General features: G+C 37.5%; 1 long non-coding RNA gene across 1 annotated transcript in view; it reads left to right on the forward strand.

The window, feature by feature from the left end:
* Window positions 1–15,654, forward strand: part of LOC121493689 — a 55,853-nt gene extending 40,199 nt beyond the window's left edge. The window contains exons 2-3 of the long non-coding RNA XR_005988529.1: window positions 8,787–8,868; window positions 14,921–15,654. This is a non-coding gene — a long non-coding RNA (uncharacterized LOC121493689). The remainder of the gene's footprint in view (window positions 1–8,786; window positions 8,869–14,920) is intronic.
* The last annotated feature ends 6,545 nt before the right edge of the window (window positions 15,655–22,199 follow it).

The following is a 22,199-nucleotide window of genomic DNA, read 5'->3' on the forward strand; positions in this document are numbered from 1 at the left end:
TGCCTGCATAGTGCCTCTTCAGACTGAAAGTATAGCTTGCAGAAGGGATTAGGGGCTGTGGCCTTGCTGGCCAAATAGTGTGAATAGAATTTCCTGCTTTGATGACTTCAAGAGAAAAAAAAAAACATTGGTCAACTTATTTTTCTAGTTTTTATAGAATTTGGAGCTCTTACGCAAAATGATAGTACACATTTGGACAGGGTTTAGGATAGGTGTTTATGGTCGATTCTTCGGCTGTTAGTGAGTGGAAAGAGTTTGTTATTAGCTAAGGAGTAGATTTCAGATGATCCTAGGAAGTGTGTAAAAATCTAAGACTTACTCCTGGGAATGAGAAAAGTGAGAAAAATTTAGAACACATACATATACACACAATCTCACAAAAGAGGCAGTCATGTCAATCAATCATGTCCCCCAATTTTCTGGGATCATACAGCTATGGAAATGTTGGGAAACCAGACTGCATGTTACTCAGGAGAGAGTTTTGGAGAGAAATCACCTATTCTGGTTCTTAATTTTTCCAATTGACAGTTTCTCATAACAAGGTACTTACTATGAGGTGAAATCAATGAATGTGTGCAAATCAGAACAAAAGATGCATGTGTGAAGACAGAGATTGCTTCATTTACTGTCATTACATTTTTCACAATCAACATAGATGGATCCAACACCTGATCTTTCCCATCAAATTTCTTCTTCCAAATGGATTTCCTTCTTGTGGAAATTTACTTCTCTATTACCTCAGGTACCCATGCTGGAAGCCTAGAATTCAAACTCAACAACTTTCTCTCCTTTATCCCCACATGCTGAGTCTAACTTCTAAATATCTCTTGAATTTGTATTCTTTTATTCATTCTCACTACTTGAGTTATGGTTCTCATCATATCTCTCTAGTGAACTATCTTCCTCCAATCTCTCCCCTTTGATCAGCCCTCCAGGAGCCACCAGAATACTGATTTAAATATTTAATTACTATTATGGAGCTTTTGCTTTATTTAAAAGATTTTCATGGCCAATAAAATAAAATAAAATAAAATAAAATAAAATAAAATAAGGCAAATGATAAAATAGTTGACTGGACAATTTTAAATACTCTTCCATTGTAGTGTTTGAAAATCCACATCCTTGTTGGGAACAAGAAAATGACAACATAACCATAATCATGGGTTCCCTACAGTGCCTTACTTCAGCTCATATAATCACACATATATCCTTCTTTTTGGGTTTTTCATACCTCTACAGAAACCTTGTGGGACATTAGAATGTAATGTTATCATCAAGTTATTAAACAAGAATCTGTAATTCTTATGTGGGAGGCATTGTGCTGGACCCTATTGGGTATATGTGCATCTGTCTAAAATGGTTCCAGTCTAAAAGAGCCATATTCTGGTAGAACTTGAGTCATCTCCATCCCTTATTTGCAATAATAACAGTGTTCTTGTGATATTTCAAAGAGGTATCATAGAGCTATGCATTAACAATGCCTCCCCTGTTTTTAGAATATGTCCATAATGCATTCCTCCTACAAGAGTGGGAGGTTTTGATGTGCTTATTATATAACTGAAAGGATTATGCAAGTTTTCTTTGTTAAATGGACTGTTGTTTTTTTTTTTTTTTAAAGTCAAATACTTTTTAATCCCTTGTTGGGTATCTAAGTATCTATGAGCATTTAAATAATATACTAGGCAATCCCTCATATCTAGCATATAATAGATCTAGAATTGTATAATTAGTTAATAAATACCGCACCTAGATCTTTGGGAGTAACTATCTTTTTCTAGATTTCTAAATATATTTTGTGTGAAGGGAGTACATACCTTGAAGCCCAGCGTTCTACAAACCAATGAAGCTGAAAAAAAAATTAGTTGCAATTAATGATATTCAGTTCTATACAGAAAATCACATGTGTGTGGATACATATTGCGTATGTATGTATATACATATACATGTGTTTGTGTGTGTAAATGTATATATATCATCTTTGGGAGAAATTTTGTATCTTAAAATATGTTTTCATCTGCTCTGCATGGAGCAAATTTGTTAGTGAACCTCTTCTGTAGGAGAATCATTCAGCATGGCTGCATTTTGTGCTTTTTCTAGAAAGGCCACCTCTGTGCTTTCAGATAGGCCAGCTAATAGCATGGTAGTTATTATGTCTGTAATTTACTTTAGAACATTTTAACGTGGAAAGTGTTATAAAATGTGTGTGTACTGGTTTCAATCTACACCCTGAGGTTAGTCAGCTGTCCTTATGCAGCATTCATATCCCACGAAAGGCCCTCTCTCCTGTTAATGAGAATGGATGTACTCAGAAGCAGCTACTCTGATGGAGCTTTTTGGAACTCCTTTTCCTGGATCACTAGAGACTTTAATAATCAGTACAATGAATGTTGAAAGAGGCCACATAATTGAAATTAGCTGTATTAAAAATATGTTGATTGTCAAAAATATCTTAGAGAAATTTCTGCTTTGCATTAACAGGGAAGGTATAAAATCTAGTAGACCTTTTGCCCTTTGTCCTTGAAAATGGTCCCTTGGCCTTAACCCCTGAATAGTCCTGTGTCCTACCAAAGGTGTGGAAGAGTCTTAGTTGCCTGACTCTGAGAATGGTTTAGCTTAATCTTGTATTGTGATTCTTGGGCAATTTTGGGAACTATAGACACAAGAGATCTGGGACTCCGTGGAGTTTACAAAAGTAATAGGTACAGGTTATGTAGAGAGGTAACTAACCTGTAATTATTGGCAGCGACTAAAGTCCACCAAATGGGACCTGATAGATGTGTGTGACCAAATTGGCTTAAAGTAGCTCATGATAAGTTCTTTTCAGGGACAGTTATGTGACATTCTTTCAATAGCATGCTTGGCCCAATTAATATTTGTTAAATACTTAATTAAATCAAATAATAGTTCAAACTAAATTAAAATCATATACAGATATACACAGATGTCAACAATTGAAATAGAATCTTCTTAGTTCATTTTAGCTCAAAAAATGTCAGAGAGATATTCTTTTGGTATGACTAAGTGGAAATCGTACCTCAACGGACATTTGTGAAGTTGACCCCTAAGAGGACTCATGTGAAACAGTGAAGGGAAAGAAAATTGAATTTTGAGTCAGGTCTAATTATGCAGGTTGTATCTCTGAAAAGCTGGGTAGCAATGAGAATGTTATTGAAACTTGCTGGCTTTTAATTTACTCTTCTGTAAAACTAGTCTTACTGATTGACTCATTCATTTTTTTCCTCATTTTTGTTAATTTCATCATTGATTTGATAATTCATAATAATATTAATAATGGTAAACACTATTCACCAGGCACTTGTTTTAAATATCTTCTATTCCTTAACATATTTAATCATTAAAGCAATCTATGAAGCACATACTTTTATTATCCCAAGAGGATACTGAGGAATAGAGACAGAAAGTAGATTTTCTAAGGACTGTGAAATGACTGATGCCAGTTTAGACTTACATATCTCTTAGGTTGTTTTTGGTATATCATAGTAGTGGCCAAAAATTTGGAGTACTGAAAATTACCTATTTTTCGAGCCTCTTGCTACTTTGTAATGAAAATAAGTCATTACAGGCTGAGTTATGTTCCTCAAAACTTTATGTTGATGTTCCAACTCCTAGTATGTCAGTATGTGACTGTATTTTGAGATAGGAACTTTAAAGAGGTACTTTAGTTAAAATGGGGTCAATAGGGTGGGGCCCTAATCCAATCTAACCAGTGTCCTTATGAAAAAGGGAAATTTGGACACAGACTTGCACAAAAGGAAAATGATGTAAGAACACAATAAAAGACAGGCATCTACATACAAGCCAAAGAGAGAAGCTTCAGAAGAATCCAAACCTACCAACACGTGATTTCAGATTTCTGAAATTGTGAGAAAATACATTCCTGTAACCCACTCAGTCTGTGAGTATTTTGTTAGGGCAGCCCTGGCCAATGAAGGCACAAGTCTTAGATCAAATGTTGATACACATGTCACGTATTAATTCAACAATTATTCACATGCACTAAAAAAAGTCAATTCATAGGATCTGTTCTGTTGGCTAAAAGATATCCCAACTCTCTGTCCTTCTGCATGATCCAATTCTGACTTTGCAGGAAAGGTTTCCTGAAGCAGATTCCAAGAGCCCACGCATATAGCTCACAATTCCAGAGTTTGTTGCTGGACACCAGACAGTTGAGGGATTCAGCCTAATGTGCTATTTCTAAGTGTGCAAGTTGCACTAGACTTCAGTATCTTGACAATCAAGAGTAAGGAGTATTCCTAAATTACTTTAGACAGTTCAACTATCTTATATGCATTTAATTCTACCAAGGAATTGTTGATTGACATACCTTTATTTTTAATAATTTTAAAAAGTCATATATTTTGACCATCAGTAGAAAAATCAGCAAATCATCAGGTATAGGGATGTTTGTAGTGGTACCAGGAATGTGTCTTTTCTGAAGGATAGCTGGCTGCCTTCTGGACTGTGCATTCACATATTGGCTGATCATTTCTCAAATGCACTTTTTAGGGTAGCACCTGGGCACTGTACTAACTTAAGTGACATGCACGTGCTATCTCAATGTACAGACTGGTGTATTCTAAAGTAAATGGCAAGTATATGTTCTCAAGTCTCTCTCACAAGCAAGAAACAAATTCGGGACTGGAACTCAAGAAGTCAGGCTGTGCTCCAAACTATTGGCACATTAAGCATTTGTTATGGATGATTATTCACAACCGATGCAGCAAGTTACAAACATTATTCGATTTAACCCTACAAGAAAATTGTGAGAGAAGTCTTATAGACGGAGGCACAGGGAGTATTTTCTCCCTGAGAGTAGACAGTATTGAAAGTGAAGAGGCAAGGCTATCTTGTGTGCAATTAGGACAGTCCCACAGGACCTTCTGCTCTGCAGTTGCCATCTTGAACCCCATAATAATTTTCTATTTGAAGTTCTATTTTGTAAATTTAGTCTGATGGGACAATGCAGGGGGCTTGGAACTTGTGTTCATATGTGATTCCCCATCCTGCCTCCTCATCACCTCTCTAGGATTGGATTTCAGCTTTCTGTTTCCCTTCTCCCCAACCCAATAGTCACTGGAGTCTTGGCCCACAAGCAGGGCTCTGGGAATTGGTACTGGGGAGGGTCAGGATTGGGTGTGTGTCAGTAGTGAACTGTGGAGCTGAGATATCTGTAAGATTCTGCACTCACTCGGGGAGTGGCCTCACATCTGAGGTAGTGCAGCATTAAATAGATCTATCCCATAGATCTATTAGAGAATGAAAAACAGAGAGACCACTGAAAAGAAGGAAAAGCTTTTTTCCCCCTGTGTTTTGATCAAAGAATGAAAAAATTTTCATTTTTATTTTGGATTGGATCCTGAAAATTATGTAGCTGGTTCTGTAAAGAGAATGAAATCAGGTGTTCCAAAAGCAAGGTCAATATTTTTCTCTGGTATCTTATGCTGTAAAATTGTCCAACAAAGAAAAAGTACATATAGTGTTTACTCAGGTCCTGTTGCCCCATTTGGAAAAGGAAAAAAAAAAATAGGGTAGACCAGAGCAGGTTGTAAGGTTAATGCTCAAATACAACATCTAAGCAAGAGAATGAGCTGCAGGACAAAGGAAATGCTTGGTTGTTGTTAACAGAACTAATAAACTTTGAAAGGTTTTAAAATGTGAAAACATAAAATATTTTGAAAGTAGGAGCAGAATAAATTTTTTTTAGAAATTAAATTAAATTGGGAAAGAAAGAAGGTCAGTTGTTTAGAGCCATTTTTATTCATTAATTTATATATAATCATGGAAAATCTATGATACGGAGTTTTTTTTAAGATTTTATTTATTTATTCATGAGAGACACACAGAGAGAGAGGCAGAGACACAGGCAGAGCGAGAAGCAGGCTCCATGCCGGGAGCCCGACGTGGGACTCAATTCCGGGACTTCAGGACCCCGCCCTGGGCCAAAGGCAGGCGCTAAACCACTGAGCCACCCAGGGATCCCCTGATATGGAGTTTTAAAAAGACTTATTTGAGTCTTACTTTGACTTTGAGCATCCAGTGAGAAAAGAGCATGACTGGAATTAAGGTATCATCTTATCTATAGTAACTTCTGGGCACTGTAAGCAGCAGAAGCTAATGGTGGATGGCAGGTCCATTCATTCAACAAACACTAATTATTTTGTGCCAGTCCTTTTCAAACTAATCACACTGACAGAGGGGGGAAATTTTGCCCTGTGACTTTGCATGGAGGGCAGTCTCAGAGATAAAGAATTAAAATTCAAGTGCTGAGATGGAGACACATTGCCTTCTAGAGAAATAAAGGAGACAATGGCTAACTGCTTGAGGGTTATGAGTTAACAGGTTAAGAAGCAACCAGATCTTTAAGCAGCTGGAAGCTGCAGGTGTCTGAGGGGGAAAAATGAGCACAAGATAGAAAAGCAGCTGAGGGCTTTGCTAGGGTTGTCTGGTGCCCAGTGATTAGTTCCTGATCTGTGAGCATGTCATTTACTCCTGATTGATGGAATTTTCATGCTCTCTCTTAGTGTGGGTTCTAAGGTAAGCAGCTGGACCTGGCAATGGGGAATCTTCAGAAGTGTTTTAAGAAAAAGAGTGATGTGACTATAATATCCAGTGACTATAATTTAGAAAGACTTAAATTATTAGAGGATCAGAGAGAGAGAGAACCCAGGAGGGACTATCACAAGAGTCAGTACAAAGGATAATGAGGTCTAATGCTGGTGGTGGCTTTCTACTCAAAGAAGGACTTTATGTGAAAGATCCTTAGCCATCATGGCAACTTTGCTCCTCAATAAAATATTAACTTCATCAATAGTGGCTTTACTCCATAATTGTATAGCACATTATTCTTTCCTAAGTTTCTTAAGTTGACCATTATCATTGTTATTGAATCCAGGGGATGAGTCTGAGGTCACGTAGTCTGTTGTGGGTCAGAACCCTAGACCTCTTGATTGTTATGAGGCTTTCCAACCTAACACTTCACATTTTCTGGATACTCTAACAATCTGTGCACTCTGTACTCTTTCGCATTCTGTGTATATTAAAAGCTTAATATATGTCCATACAACCTTCCCCAATTTCTCCAAAGCCCATGTCTAAGGAAGCATTTGGCAATTCCAGCTTTTAGTTTCAGTAATAAAAGTTCAGAGATACGAAGATGCATTCCAAAGGTCATGGACTGGACACTTAACTGGATTTTAAATCAAGGTTGGAATTTGTCCTCATTGTAGCTGTGGTAACTTTTCCATAGGTGAAACTTTTATTTTATTTCCTTTCTGGCTGAATGGAATTTCTCAAGACCCTATTTTAACTTGATCAGTATTTTGAGCACTCTTAGTCTGTATGAACTCAGAAATAGTGCAAGCCTACAAAGGGAAAATAACATTGCCCAAAGTAGTTCTGTTTGTGAGCAAAACTCAGAGCTGTGTGGAAAGAAGATTGAGATTGAGCCACAAATACTTGTTCAGAATCTAAATTGTCTTCCCTAAAACATCAGCTTAAATGCATTTGGACAAGTTAAATGGTTCTCCATTTTTTTCTTCCTTAAGGAAGTTCATTTCTTTATGTAGTTATCAGAAGGCACTGCACACTGAATTACTGCACTCCTCACTCTGCCAATTGTTGGTGTGTATAATGATGCACCTGTTAGTCAAGAAATCCCCAAGAAAGAAACTGTTCAGCAAAGCAGACATCCTCAGGCAGACGGAGGGCCTTCAGAATACTCTCGCTGAATTATGCAAGATTTTCTGGTTTATGGTCATTAAAGGCAGTGATAAAGCAGCTGTTGCCGAGAAGGATGTTGTCAAATATCAGTGCAAAGAATAGTGATGATTACCCAAAGCCATTCACCCATTGCAGGGAGCTTTGTGCTAGTATTTCTCTTATAAATCCTTCTTTTGATAAGATTACCATTTGCCTGGCTAAATATTTGCTCCAGGCATCACCTTGACGTTCAGGGTCTAAAACAAGATAAATGTGCAATATGTGTCTATGCTACTCTGTTTTTTTTTTTTTTTCTTTTTTTTCCCATGGAGTTTCAGAAGGAAAGGCTGGAAAGAAATGCTGCAATAGCAGGGTTGACTTTTCAATTTGAAAAAAAAAAAATGGAATTGAGCTGCTTCACGGATAGGACTCTATTCCCTTTTTATTTACTCAACTTAACAAACTTAAATGGTTTTGAACTGGTTCACATGAGATGGGAGAAAAAAATGGGAAAAAAAGATTATTGAAAAGATGTCCATCTTTTCTATTTCAATAATGACACTAGCCTCGGATTTCAAAGATTATTTGTGTTGTCCAATGTATGAGTATTGAAAGAAGGAAACAAATAGGATTGCATTGAGAGATACATTGCCCAGCTGTGAGGCATGCCTGGAACTAGGGGACACTGCAGGGACAGGGTGATGTGCTCAATAAATAATGACTAAGGGCGATAATGATGGAGCAAATATTTGAACACCTCTGAGGTGAGAGTCATACAGAGAGGTAAATGTTTATTGATGCAAAAAAAGAAAAATCAAATCCAAAGAATAGGTTTTAGCACCATAGAAAACTTGGTGGAGAGATGGAGAGGAGACTAAATATGATAGCCTCAGAGAGTGGTCATCACCTCTAACAGATGCCAAGTAATGGATTTGACTAATCTTTTTTAGGGGGTCAAATGGAGTTTTAATTTTGCCTTTAAGAACATTCATGAAATATGTCATATAATGAGATAATGCAAAAATATTCTAGAGAGAAATTTGACCATGAACAATTTGTCTTTTCAGATATAAAGGATTTTCCATTGTCAACAGAATCTAACTTCAGATTCATGCTTAGAGAAACACAGATTTTCATGGCAATTGAAAAGTAAGTTTTAGCAAGTAATTTAATAGGTAATATTTTTTATTTGTTAAAATGTAGAACCCTAGAGACATTTTAAAAGGAACCTTGCTTGAATATTTATAGCATTTTAAAAGAAGGAACTGTCTGCAGTTTTGTGACAATTATTTAGTGCCTATTTATAAGTAAGACCATCCCATTTCTCAAATGGCTTAGTCTAATTATATGAGAGTAGAGAAGACATATAAAACACCTACCTATTGGTATCAGAGGATCTCTATAGAATATCTGGATTCTTTCAACATTTTTATATGTTTCTGCTTCCTAGACAATAAACTAGGTCTTATGAAATGATGTTCCTCTTTTGGTTATCATCTACCTGGTATAGGTACTTCATAAATATTTTTATATGGACAAGATGAAGAATATGAGTTAAGAAAATGGGGAATTTCTTGGTGGAGCAGTAGTGCAAATACAGGGCCAGAATCCTACCTCTGGAGCATGATGGGAAATACAGGAAGGAAAGAAAGGGCTTTGGATGAAAATCATGTCCTTCAAAGGTGCTTGTGTCTTGGTGACCATTGAAAATTCAGTTTTGCACTGCCATTTTATGCAATTCAGAAAAACAAAGGGACTGTAAACATATGTCAGGCTTGTTTAGTGGTAAAACCTGATCTGATTCCACTGTTTTTTTAGGTTTTTAGATTTACTCCATCTCCTATACATTTTTCTAAGTTTTTCGGTAAAAATGTTAATGTGTTTGATTACTAGTGCTGTACCAATCTCCAGCAGGGGGTGTTATTAAAATACACTGTAGGTACCTTATTACATTTCTAAAATATGACAGATTTTTAGTGTGTGAACATATCCTAATTCTGAGGGCTTAAGAGAAGGAATTATGGACATAAGGAAGTTCACAAAGGGACTAAGACAACAAGTAGACTTGCAGAGTTAGCCAAGTGACTTACTCAGGTCAAGCAACTCTTCCATTGTAAACCCAAGATTTAAATTCAAGTCTTTCTGACTTTAACTTTGTGATTCTTCCATCCCTCCAAAGAATTACAGTAGCAGAAGAAAAAGAAGTAAACAAATTTATGGTTATATGCTTAATATTTGCCAGGCATTGCTCAAATTAAATTTATTCATTTAATCTTTTGTATAATCTTATGATGTAGGTATTATTTTTATCCTAATTTTATATATGAGCAAAAGTCCAGGTAAATCAAGCAACTTGCAGATGTCCACAAAGTTCCTAAGTCACAGAGCTGGAATTATGAGCCCAGATAGTCTGTCTTTATGCCCATAGCCATAACCACCATATATACCCTTAAGATAAGAATTATGTCCAGGATACCTGAGTATAAAAACAGGTAATGTCAAGCTCCTTGACACAAATGCAGAGAAGAGAACATACGAAAACAACAGGATGAGGAATGGACGGAAATTCTTGTTTAATCACAAGTTGGATGAGACCTCAATTAAATCCCTAAAAAATAAAGTCTTAGTGATTAAAGCCCAGTGAAAACTGTCTGGATTAGAGACATAAAGATATAGCTTTGAAAAGTTTGAAGTTATCTGTTTTGCATAATTGGTTCATACTTTATCAAGAGAATGAATTAGTTATTCTCATTTTCTTTGTTTCCAAAAGCTCATATTAAAAGTTTCGATGAGATATTATTCTGAAAGTGCTTTGGTGAACCATCAAACACTACATAAGCAGAGATAACTATACTAAGATATTCATGGAAATGTCTCTTTTAGTCTAGATTCTCCAGAAAGCAGAGCCTGAGGGCAAGTGTTTTTTTTCTACTGCTTGACTAAGGAGCATAATCTTAGGAAACAATAGTGAGGGACATAGAGAGTGAGGCAAGGAAGAAGAGAGGAGCAATTAGAGAATGTGGATGGTTGCTGATTCTTAAGGATCATTGTCTAAAAAGTCTCTTCTCAGTTTAATGGAACAGGTGAAGCAAAGGCGTAACCTCTTGTTCCTATCTTCCACTGGTCAAAGTTTCATCCCACTGGACATAGTCTGTACCACTTTCAAGTTGAGGTGGTGCGGGTGTCAATAGGGTCTAGCTTGCTGGTACCCACTCTTTGGCATCAGTAGGGAGGTTAGAGGGGTTGGGGTTATTTATGTAGCCTGAACAGGAGGTGATGTGAGGTCAAGTTGTACTTTCCTGACAAGAGTTGGAACTCATATAGAATAGGGCCCATGGCAGTAGTTGGAACAACATGAACAAGAGGGACAAAATCTGAAGTGGTTGGTGCATAAGAAGAGTCTGATTCATGGTCTAATTGGTTACCATTACATTTTAAGTGATGCATTCTAGACTATGACCTACAGAATTACACAGTATAAACTGTTAGGCCATGTGTCTGTATATAATAGAAGAGGAATTTTGAGTAGGAGAATATTATCTGTTCTCTTTCAAATGAGTATCTTTTTATTTAATATGATTGTTGACTTTAGGTAATATTATTTTTTTCTCCTAAAGTAACATGAACTAATAATGCTTTTATTTATAAACTCTATAGATAAATTATTTTCAAAAATGGGTTGCATTGGATAATCTTTTATTCTTTATCTTCGTTTTTTTCTCATAATTTGTCCATTTCCTTGTAATTTATGAAATGACTATAATAAACAAAGAAAAATGTACTTTGAGAGGTAAACAACATGGATGGCTACTTATTGGTACCTTTATATTTTAGTGCCCTGGCATATCAGATGATATCTTAGAGCAGGGATTATTTATTTCCCTTGGGTTTTAATTTCTCTTACTCTGATTTGGCTATTTGTCACCCTACCAAGGGCATTGGATTTGAAGAATGAGGGTCATTGGAGTGCCTGAAAATAAATCTTTAAAATATACTTTCGTTTTCTTCCAACAGAAATCAAGAAGTGTGATGAGCCCTACAGTGTCACATAGAGCATTAACCATGTTGGGAAGCCTCCGTGGGCTCATGTTGCTTGGCTTTCCCCAGAAGTAGTAGTAAATAGACCGATTCATCTAGATAGAATGGACAGAAGCTCATAGGGGAAACCGAATTATGCTTGCAAAGGCCCACGTGACATGCTTGCTACTAGAAAGAGCCAACTAAATTGAATGTTAGAAGGGTGGTAAACCCAGGAGGTGTGTTGTGACCTAATGCATTTCCTCAATGGCTGTTGTGAATTGCTCTGGAAGATTCCAGAGATGAGGTTTGTTTGTTTATTTTCCTTAACTCTGGACAACATGATATACAGCGCAGCATGCCAGGGCAGCAATTGAAAGGCAATTCTTTTTTTTTTTTTTTTAAGATTTTATTTATTTATTTGACGGAGAGAGATAGCAGAAGCAGAGGGAGCAGCAGAAAGAGAGGGAAAAGCAGGTTTCTTACTGAGTAGGGAGCTTGATGTGGGGCTGGATCCCTGGGATCATGGCCTGATCCAAAGGCAGATGCTTCATTAACTGAGCCACCCAGGGACCCGAGAACTCTGATTCTATAACATGAGCCAAAAGCAGACCCTTAACCATCACCCAGGTACCCTCTACTAAAGGTTTTTTTTAAACTAACCAATCCGAAATCTACTTACCTTGCTTCCCCTATTCTAGTTCCTTCCCAGAGAAACCATAATAAAGTCTCTCATGCAATTTTCTTTCTACTCCCTCTGTGTCCCAGCAGACCTCTATGCCTCCCCTCGGGGCCCTGCATGACACAGTATGCCCCTTCTCTTGGGAATCTGTGAGTATAACCAACTATGTTTTCAAGGGCAATTGTCTCTTGATCTGTTGGTCTTTCCATACTTACATAATAATAAAACATATTTTAACATGATAGAGACTGAACCCCTTACTTATTTTGAGTTTCTAGCCCTTACTCTCGTAGAAAATGCCACATATATATATGAAATATGAATCTTGATGGTAATTTAGTAGTATGTTACTGGAATCTGCTTCATTTCTATTAGTTATTAAAGAACAGTGCATAAGATATCAGGTTTGACAATAAAATTTTTGCATTTTTCCCTAAACTATAGTTTTCCAACATTGTATTTTGTAATAATACTTATTCTCTAGGTAAAAACATATTCTCTAGTAAAGAACTAATTTTTCTTAGTTTGAATGCTATTAAGAGCTCCATGCTTTGACAAGAAATGTGGTTGTGAACAAAATGTACTTTATCGCTGACACGTCTTTCTAAATACTGTTCATCATGGTTGTACCTAAATATAATTAAATGTAATTTCAACTGTCTTGGGATCTGACATAGTTATGGGTGATTTACATGTAGAAATATTTTAAGAGACGAGAAGAAGCAAGGACACTCTATTTTGGACTTTTGGATTGGCAACACTCACATCTCTGTTGGTCACACCTGCCATATGTTGGCTTCTCTTTTCTTCCAACTGTTTTCCTCCTGAAGAATGACTTTGAGGCAGGAAACTTCACTTCCCACTTCTGGATCTGAGAAATGCTTGTGTTTGCATATCAAGTAGTTTGCTTTTTCCTGAAGCATCTCAATTCTGTGTTTTGGCCTCACTGTGTTTTCTTAGGGTAGTTGAAATATTCATCATCTGACCCGTTCTCCTAAGTACCAAAAAGCAGGTCTCTTCGTTTGTTCCTGAGGAAGGTTCACATGGGTGAGGAGGAGGATTCAGGTTGCTTTGGAAAGCAAAATGGAACTCCTACGATCATACTGTTGGCAAAACGTGAGCTCTACAGCTCATACCCAACAAAATGAACCTTATTTCTCTAGGGCCAGACTTAGAGTAGAGTTAAGTATTGGGTAAGGCAGCTAGAAATAAGGAAGAGACAGTCATAGTGGAGTTGCTCTTCTTTTGCTTATTTTTTGAGCCCAAACATTGTAGATGACCTAATTTTCCCCAAAGTTAAAGACTAAACTTTAATTACAGATTAAGCTACTGTTTTCTGAGCTCCTCAAAAGGATTCTCCTTGACCTTTTCCATCTTCAGTACACTTCTCATGTTCCCATGCTTCTGGCTTCTTTTTGGACTCTTTCTGCTTCATACTTGTCAACAAGTATAAAGTAATTCCCCTAAAATTTTAGCTACTCTTAGTAAAGATGAAAATTTTGGGGGCCAAAAGCAGTAATAAAAATGCAAGTCATAACTTTTATGTATAATGTTGAAATAATGCATAAAGTTCATAGGAACAAGAGCCTGCAAATGAATTACGGTGTTTTGAGTCTTCCTACCCAAGGGTTCTGTTAGGGGTACTGAATAGTTAATGCTGCCCCTATTTGGGCCTCAGTATACCATCTCTAGATAATATGCATTTGTTGGCTTAGGTAACTACATGTAGTAGGGTTCATTTAATCTAGATCTTAACCAAAATACCTACCAGAGTCCAGGTGGGTGTATTATGGCACAGTGTCCAATCAGATCACTATGTGGAAAGAAAGCAGGAAAACTAGCCAAGAAAAGAAGTTCAAAATAGGAGAAAAAAAGTTTGGTTGAAGACACAAAATGCCCTGGGATATTGAAATTTGGAGTTAGATATTTTTTTTTTTTTTTTAAGAGAGAGAGAGAGAGAGAGAGAGAGACTCTTAAGCAGGCTCCACGCCAAAGCATGGAGCTGGATCTCACAACCCTGAGACCATGACCTGAGTGGAAATCAAGAGTAGGGTGCTTCACTGACTGACCCAGCCAGGTGCCCCTGGAGGCAGAGATTTTTATTTTTTAAAAAAGTTAATTCATCCTCATCATGGGCCAGTATTGACTTATTTGGAACATTTGTCTATCTCATACTGAGTTATTTGTTGTTAGTGGTAGGAAAAGGCAGATAATTAAATCCATAAGAGCAAATATAAACTATATATTAGAAGCTTGAAAACAACCACATTTAAAAAATATGTGGTTAAGAATGAGTCCTGAACCCAAGACAGGCTTGCCAACTGGACTGTCCTGCCTTCTTCTCATTTGCTTCAGTGAGATTCACATTGTTTGGACTTTGCCCTGCTGGCTGAAAACTGTTTTTCATTTTTTTCTTTTTCTCCACCCAGGCCTGGCTTATGACAGAGATTGCTAAACGCTAATAATATTAATTTTCCTCCTTTTACTCTTTTTTCCCTGCAGGCAACCCTCCAGTTTCTTTAAAGGGACAGTGAGCCCAGCTAAAAGAATACATTTCTCAGATTCTCTTTCAACAATTTTGTCCATGTGACTAAGAGTCTTGTTGATGAAATCTAAGTGGAAGCCTCTTGATCCTTCTTGGAAGGCCACCAGACCTAGAAAGAGTACTCCTTTATACTCTCTACCTTCTATTTTCCTGCTGACTGGATTGCAAACGCAATGGCTGGAGTCTCTGCAGCCATTGTGGACTATGAGGTAATTTGGATAACAGAAAGCATGGGTGTAGAAGTGGAAAACTGTAAGAAGTCTAAGCCCTTAAGGGACTCTGTGGAGCCACCAAAACAGCCTTGGACTTCCTCTCTCAGAATGCTCTGACATGAGAGACTAAAGTCTTGCCTGTTTAAAGTATTTCAAAAAGGTATCTTTTGCTACAGGCTGAAAGCGGCATCTAGCTAATATAAACCCTGCCTTCTAATTCCTTTGTCTTTGTTGCCTAGTAGTGTACATTGACTTCAAAAAATAGCCTTAAAGTCATAGCTCCTTTCTTCTCCCTATTATCCATTTCCCACAGGGACTGACCTGTCCCAAACATCTTCTCTGAAGTGACACAAATAGGGTATATAGTTGATGAGGGGATCCCTGGGTGGTTCAGCGGTTTAGCGCCTGCCTTTGACCCAGGGTGTGATCCTGGAGTCCTGGGACCGAGTCCCACGTTTGGCTCCCTGCATGGAGCCTGCTTCTCCCTCTGCCTGTGTCTCTGCCTCTCTCTCTCTCTCTCTGTGTCTCTTATGAATAAATAAATAAAATCTTTAAAAAATGAAAAGGATACATAGTTGATGACTTTTCTTTTTTTTTTTTTTAATTTTTATTTATTTATGATAGTCACACAGAGAGAGAGAGAGGGAGAGGCAGAGGGAGAAGCAGGCTCCATGCACCGGGAGCCCGACGTGGGATTTGATCCTGGGTCTCCAGGATCGCGCCCTGGGCCAAAGGCAGGCGCAAACCACTGCGCCACCCAGGGATCCCAGTTGATGACTTTTCTAGTGCTTGGAAATGCATGCTGTGCCCTCCTTAGAATCTTTGCTTTCTCCCCTATGTGGCAGTATTTTCATATGCTCTTCATACAACTTTCTTTAATCATGCTTCATATTCTAATTGAACTGACAATCTGAAAAAACAAAAGAAAAAAAAAAGAAACAAAAAACCCCAAACAAAACAAAAAGCAATTTTTAAGACTAATCATGAGAAGCAACTAAAAGTACAGTCCTTAAAAGCACAGCTTTTATTCAGATAGACCTGGATTTGATTTTGAGTTTTTCAGGCAGTGTGAAGGAATTATGCTCCATAAATTTTCCAAGTCTCAGATCTTCACCTCTACAATGTGGGCCTCTCTTGTTCCACTTGGAGAGTGGTGATGAAAACTTGACTAAGTTAATGATTGTAGAGCTCCAAGAGAGTACCTGGCACTTCAATGCACTCAGTACATCAGGACTGTTTATTATTATTATTATTATTATTGTTATTATTATGTGTACTGGTGATAATATTGCCAATAAAGAAGTCTGATTAGTGATCCAGCTAAGATCGTCCATTAAATGATGATTCATGGGTAGAAAAGTCTTAAGAAATGGAGCAAACAGAATGTGAACATTTTCTTACAAGCATACCTTTTGAAAAGTTAGAGAAATTGAAATTCAAGTTCAAGTTAGAACCTAAGAGTCATAGACATTCCTCCATTTTGCTTTCCCGATATGCACATTTTCAGATTGATTTATATAAGGTGAGGAGAGAAATGGTCTTGAAAAACTTTTAAAAGGCAACAAAGCAACAAATAGATCAATAGACTTAGAGAGATCGAGGATGATTAAAAGGGCATAGAAATGTAGCTGAAATGATGTGAACCTGAATTACTGAGGAGAAAAGAGAACATTATGGTTTTCTTTGACTTATTAAAATGAAATGAAGCTAGAGGGAGGGGCTCAGCTGCACCACCTCAACCTCCAGCGGATATAACAAAAATCTTAACTCTATCAAAAAGGATGAGTAAATCAAATAGAGATAGGTGGTCTAAGATGGCTTTAAAATCAAATAGCCAACATTCCAAAGGAAAGAAATAGAAAAGATTTCTCAAAATTCCTTTTAAAACCTGCTGAAGTTCAACAAAACTAAAAGACAACCTACAGAATGGGAGAAGATATTTGCAAATGACATATCAGATAAAGGGCTAGTTTCCAAAATCTATAAAGAACTTATTAAACTCAACACCAAAGAAACAAACAATCCAATCATGAAATGGGCAAAAGACATGAAGAGAAATCTCACAGAGGAAGACATGGACATGGCCAACAAGCACATGAGAAAATGCTCTGCATCACTTGCCATCAGGGAAATACAAATCAAAACCACAATGAGATACCACCTCACACCAGTGAGAATGGGGAAAAATTAACAAGGCAGGAAACAACAAATGTTGGAGAGGATGCGGAGAAAAGGGAACCCTCCTACACTGTTGGTGGGAATGTGAACTGGTGCAGCCACTCTGGAAAACTGTGGAGGTTCCTCAAAGAGTTAAAAATAGACCTGCCCTACGACCAGCAATTGCACTGTTGGGGATTTACCCCAAAGATTCAGATGCAGTGAAACGCCGGGACACCTGCACCCCAATGTTTCTAGCAGCACTGTCCACAATAGCCAAACTGTGGAAGGAGCCTCGGTGTCCATCGAAAGATGAATGGATAAAGAAGATGTGGTCTATGTATACAATGGACTATTACTCAGCAATTAGAAACGGCAAATACCCACCATTTGCTTCAACGTGGATGGAACTGGAGGGTATTATGCTGAGTGAAGTAAGTCAATCGGAGAAGGACAAACAGTGTATGTTCTCATTCATTTGGGGAATATAAATAATAGTGAAAGGGAATATAAAGGAAGGGAAAAGAAATGTTGGGAAATATCAGAAAGGGAGACAGAACATAAAGACTCCTAACTCTGGGAAATGAACTAGGGGTGGTGGAAGGGGAGGAGGGCGGGGGGGTGGGGGTGAATGGGTGACGGGCACTGAGGTGGACACTTGACGGGATGAGCACTGGGTGTTTTTCTGTATGTTGGTAAATTGAACATTAATAAAAATTAATTTTAAAAAAATAAAACCTGCTGAAGGGCACTAGGTGGCTCAGTGGGTTAAGTGTCTACTTTCAGCTCAGGTCATGATCATTGTGGAGGGGGGCGGTCCCTGCTCAGTGGGGAGCCTGCTTCTCCTTCTCCCTCTGCTCCTCCCCCTATTTGTGCTCTCTCTCTCTCTCTCAAATAAATAAATAAATAAATAATCTTTAATTAAAAAAGAAACCTATTAAAGATACACTTAAATGAGTACATCTTAAGTATTATAAGCAGAGTAATTTCAGAAAGGAAGGCTTCTATTTCCAAAACTGCTGGGCATTTTGGGTTCCCGGGTCTATCCTGATTTGGGATGTCATTATCATGACATGTCCAATGCTCAACTCATTTCCATCCCTTCTTTATTTTCTCGTGATAATGGATCTGGTGATTCCCAGAGAAAAGGATCACAGTTTGAACATCCGAGATAATAAGGATCTGAGAAGTGCTTTCCAGGGAGGTGTGGCTTCTGTTCAAGCCATTCCAGGTTCTTCTACACTAGTAACCACTGTGATTATGACTGGCAAATACCTTGGCAGAGTTTGGCAGAGAGGTATTTGTTTTGCTTTGCTTTTGTTTTGGAAAGAACATTTCATTGGTAGCATTGTATACTTCTGTTTGAAGACATAGGTTGTCTCATTTCTTTTTTTGTTATGTTAAGATTCCCTGATGCTGGGCAGCTCTGGTGGCTCAGCGGTTTAGCGCCGCCTTAGGCCTGGGGCGTGATCCTGGAGTGCCTGGATCGAGTCCCGCCTGGGGCTCCCTGCATGGAGCCTGCTTCTCCCTCTGCCTGTATCTCTGCCTCTCTCTCTCTGTATGTGTCTCGTTAATAAATAAATAAAATTAAAAAAAAAAAAAGATTACCTGATGCTTAGTGCCTAAATTCATTAGCCCATGACGGTGTACAAAATAGCAATATTCAAAACAAGGCTCCCCCCCCCACCATTGTATCATTTGCCCATTTTTTATTGGCGTACTATCTTTTTCTTCCTGATTTTTAGAAATTTTTGTATATTAAGATATCATCCCTTTGATGTAAGTTGCAAATAATTTTTACTTGCTTTGTCACTTATCTTTCATCATGCACTTAAAAAATATAGTAAAAAGCGTTTATTTTTTCTTTTATTTCTTCTGGAACTGAAGTCATAGTTAGGAAACCTTCCCTCTTCCCAGAGCATAAAGAAATTCACTCACATTTTATTTTAGTGTTTGCATAGCTTTTTTTTTCTTCTTTCTCAATTTAAATCTCTGAGCCATTTGAAATTTATTTGGATATACTTTGTGAGGGAGTATCAAATTTTTTCCTATTTAAATAACAATGTCTCAAGCACATTTATTTTTAAAGTCTATGTGATGGCATTTTACAAAGTCTCAGCAATATTTCGCTAATTATATAAATTGATGAACTGAATCATCCCTATGTTTGCTACCTCAAATTCCCCTCTTATCCTGCTTAAATTGAATTCATATAAATAAAGGATAAATTGGACAAATCAGTTGGAAGAGCATTATCTTGAATCGTTAGCTAAACAAGCTTTCTCTAAAAAAGAATTTAAAAAATTTAAATGCTAGGAAACATCGAACTACACTGTCTTATTTCTTTTTCATAGGATCTCTGTAATTGTTTTTATTTGCTTCACTTTATATATATGAAGAAGCTGGGTCTCATTGAAACTTCCCCAATGTCACACTGCATTAGAGCTGGGCCATTTGAACTCCAATAATGGTACCTTGACAGTTGTTGGGGCAGTGTTTATTTATTCACCATTTTTTGATCTAACATCAACAAGAAACATTGTTCTGAGGATTCTATCCCAATTTTGGATGTCATTAGCGTGAGAAAATAAAGAAGGGATGGAGATAAGTTTAGCATTAGACACTTTGAATTTGAGGTTCTTGTGGAACAACCATGCAAAGGAAACCCACCGGGGCCTAGCACAAAGCTTATGGAACATATGGTTGGCATGGTTTACTTTTCTGAATTTCCATCACGCCACTTACAGTTTTAAAATGTGTCTTTAGATAATGAACATTAGATGAATCGTGGTAACTAAATGTACACAATACTCCAAAAAAGTAATTTTTAGCATTGTCTGTATTATATGCTTCTTATAGTCTAGACTCCCATCAATTGGCAAAGGTTGCCAATGCTTATGAGAGAGGAGGAGGGAGGGAGACACCAATTAAGGGCAAGAGTAATGTTTCAGGTTTAAGTTACTTTTGAGTGAATAGATTAATTGGGTTGTTTATACAACCAGTTTAAAGATTATATTTTCTCTTAAGATTTCTTTAGACTTATAGTTGTGTGCAGAAAGAAATTTCCATTCCTCATTACATAGGTAGTTAGGAGGAACCCCCACTTTACATGCATTCTTTGGGGGTCCCTCTGGTTTCTAGTGTCATGGAGTTGTTCAGGCTTGATTTCTAGTTTTTCTGTACTTTGCCCATTCTGGTACTATTGGTAAAATATTATCATTTGGAGTATCCCCTTGGACAGTAGTGAAATCTTTGGTTTCAACCTTATTTTTAACTTTGGGATGTTCCTGGATATGGCGGTCATGACTGCACATCTCTTAAGGTTACTGGTTCTTTTAGGATCTCTGTGGAGGCCTGGTGAATCTTAGCTGCTTTCTCTGCACCACTGGAGAATATCTAAGACTCTGGGAGGCTTTCCTCTGGGACAGTCATGGGTTCATCTTCTTCAAATAGTTCAGTCTCTTACAGAACCATGCTGAAAAATTCCCAGAGATATAACTGAAAATTACCCTCATCATGTGGATTCCCTCTCAACTTACTTGAGGTTTTTAATCTTCCCAAAGATACCCCCAGTTCCTCACCCACCATACACTCACACCATCTTCCAACCACATCCAGTCTAGAACAGGGCTCAAAGAGATGAGGGAACTAGAGACCAGAAAAACCCTTACAACATCTTGAAACTATTATCTTTCCTCAAGACTCTGGCCTCCACCCCCACCAAAAAAAGCTACTTTCCCTTCCTGAACAGTGAGAACCACTGGTTTGCAGCTTTCTCCCTTCTTCACTGACTCGCTTTGTTTTGGGAGATACAATCCTCCCCTTCCTCATGTTACTAACTTATTACTAAACTCATGGTTTCATAATAGTGATGCCTGCATGCATAAAATAAAACAAAGGAGGAGTGCCTGGCTGGCTCAGTCAGTTAAGCGTCTGATTCCACTTCAAGTCATGATCCCAGGGTCCTAGGATCAAGCCTTGCATTGGGCTCCCTTGTAATGGGGAGTCTATTTCTCCCACTTCCCTGCATATAGTGTCTGTGTCTTGCTCACTCACTCTTTCTCATAAATAAATAAATAAATAAATAAATAAATAAATAAATAAATAAAATCTTTAAAAAATAAAACGCAAAAGAAAGTGATAAATAGGTAATAGCATGAGATATATAATAATTGATAGATACATAGATAAAGATGGATAAATCACAAGATAGATAAATAGGTAAAGATGGATAAATCACTAAGTATTTTAAAGGGTATTATCCCCGCTATATAGCTGAAGTCCTCAAATATTTAGAATAAGGTCAGAAAAAAATCGAAAAACAAATCTAAAGGTCAGGAAGAAAAAGAGGGAGTAATAAAGTAGACAAATAATTGGAGACCAGAGAAATGAGAGGGAAACCAGAAAGCAATGGTGTCCTAGAATACAAGGAATTAAGTATTGGAGAAGAGGGAAATGACAAATACCATTAAATGTTTCAGAAGGACTAGCTCCCTTGCAGCCTTCCGCTTGTGTAGGAAAGTAAAGTGGATTAAATGTGTCTGCTTCCTGGAACATCTGGGCTTAGAAGCCTAATTAAGAGGTATGTTCCAAAAAAATCCCAACTAGACCTCAGGAGATAAGGTTTTAGTTCAAACTTTTTACACTAACTGTGTGGACTTGGGAAACCCCTTGGTCTATTGGTGCTTCCTTTGTCCAAAGAGAGGATTGGTTTGATGGTCTCTCAATGTCTTTTTGGTTCTGAAAACCTGCAAATCTAAAGTGACACATTTCTCAGGGCTCCTGGAAGAAAAATGCTGTTGTCGCAGTACCAGATTGTTTGCTCATCCTTTTCTTCTTTATTTCCTAAATTAAGGACACTTCTATT

The sequence above is a fragment of the Vulpes lagopus genome, chromosome 6, assembly GCF_018345385.1.
Source record: "Vulpes lagopus strain Blue_001 chromosome 6, ASM1834538v1, whole genome shotgun sequence".
NCBI classification, from domain to species: Eukaryota; Metazoa; Chordata; class Mammalia; order Carnivora; family Canidae; genus Vulpes; species Vulpes lagopus.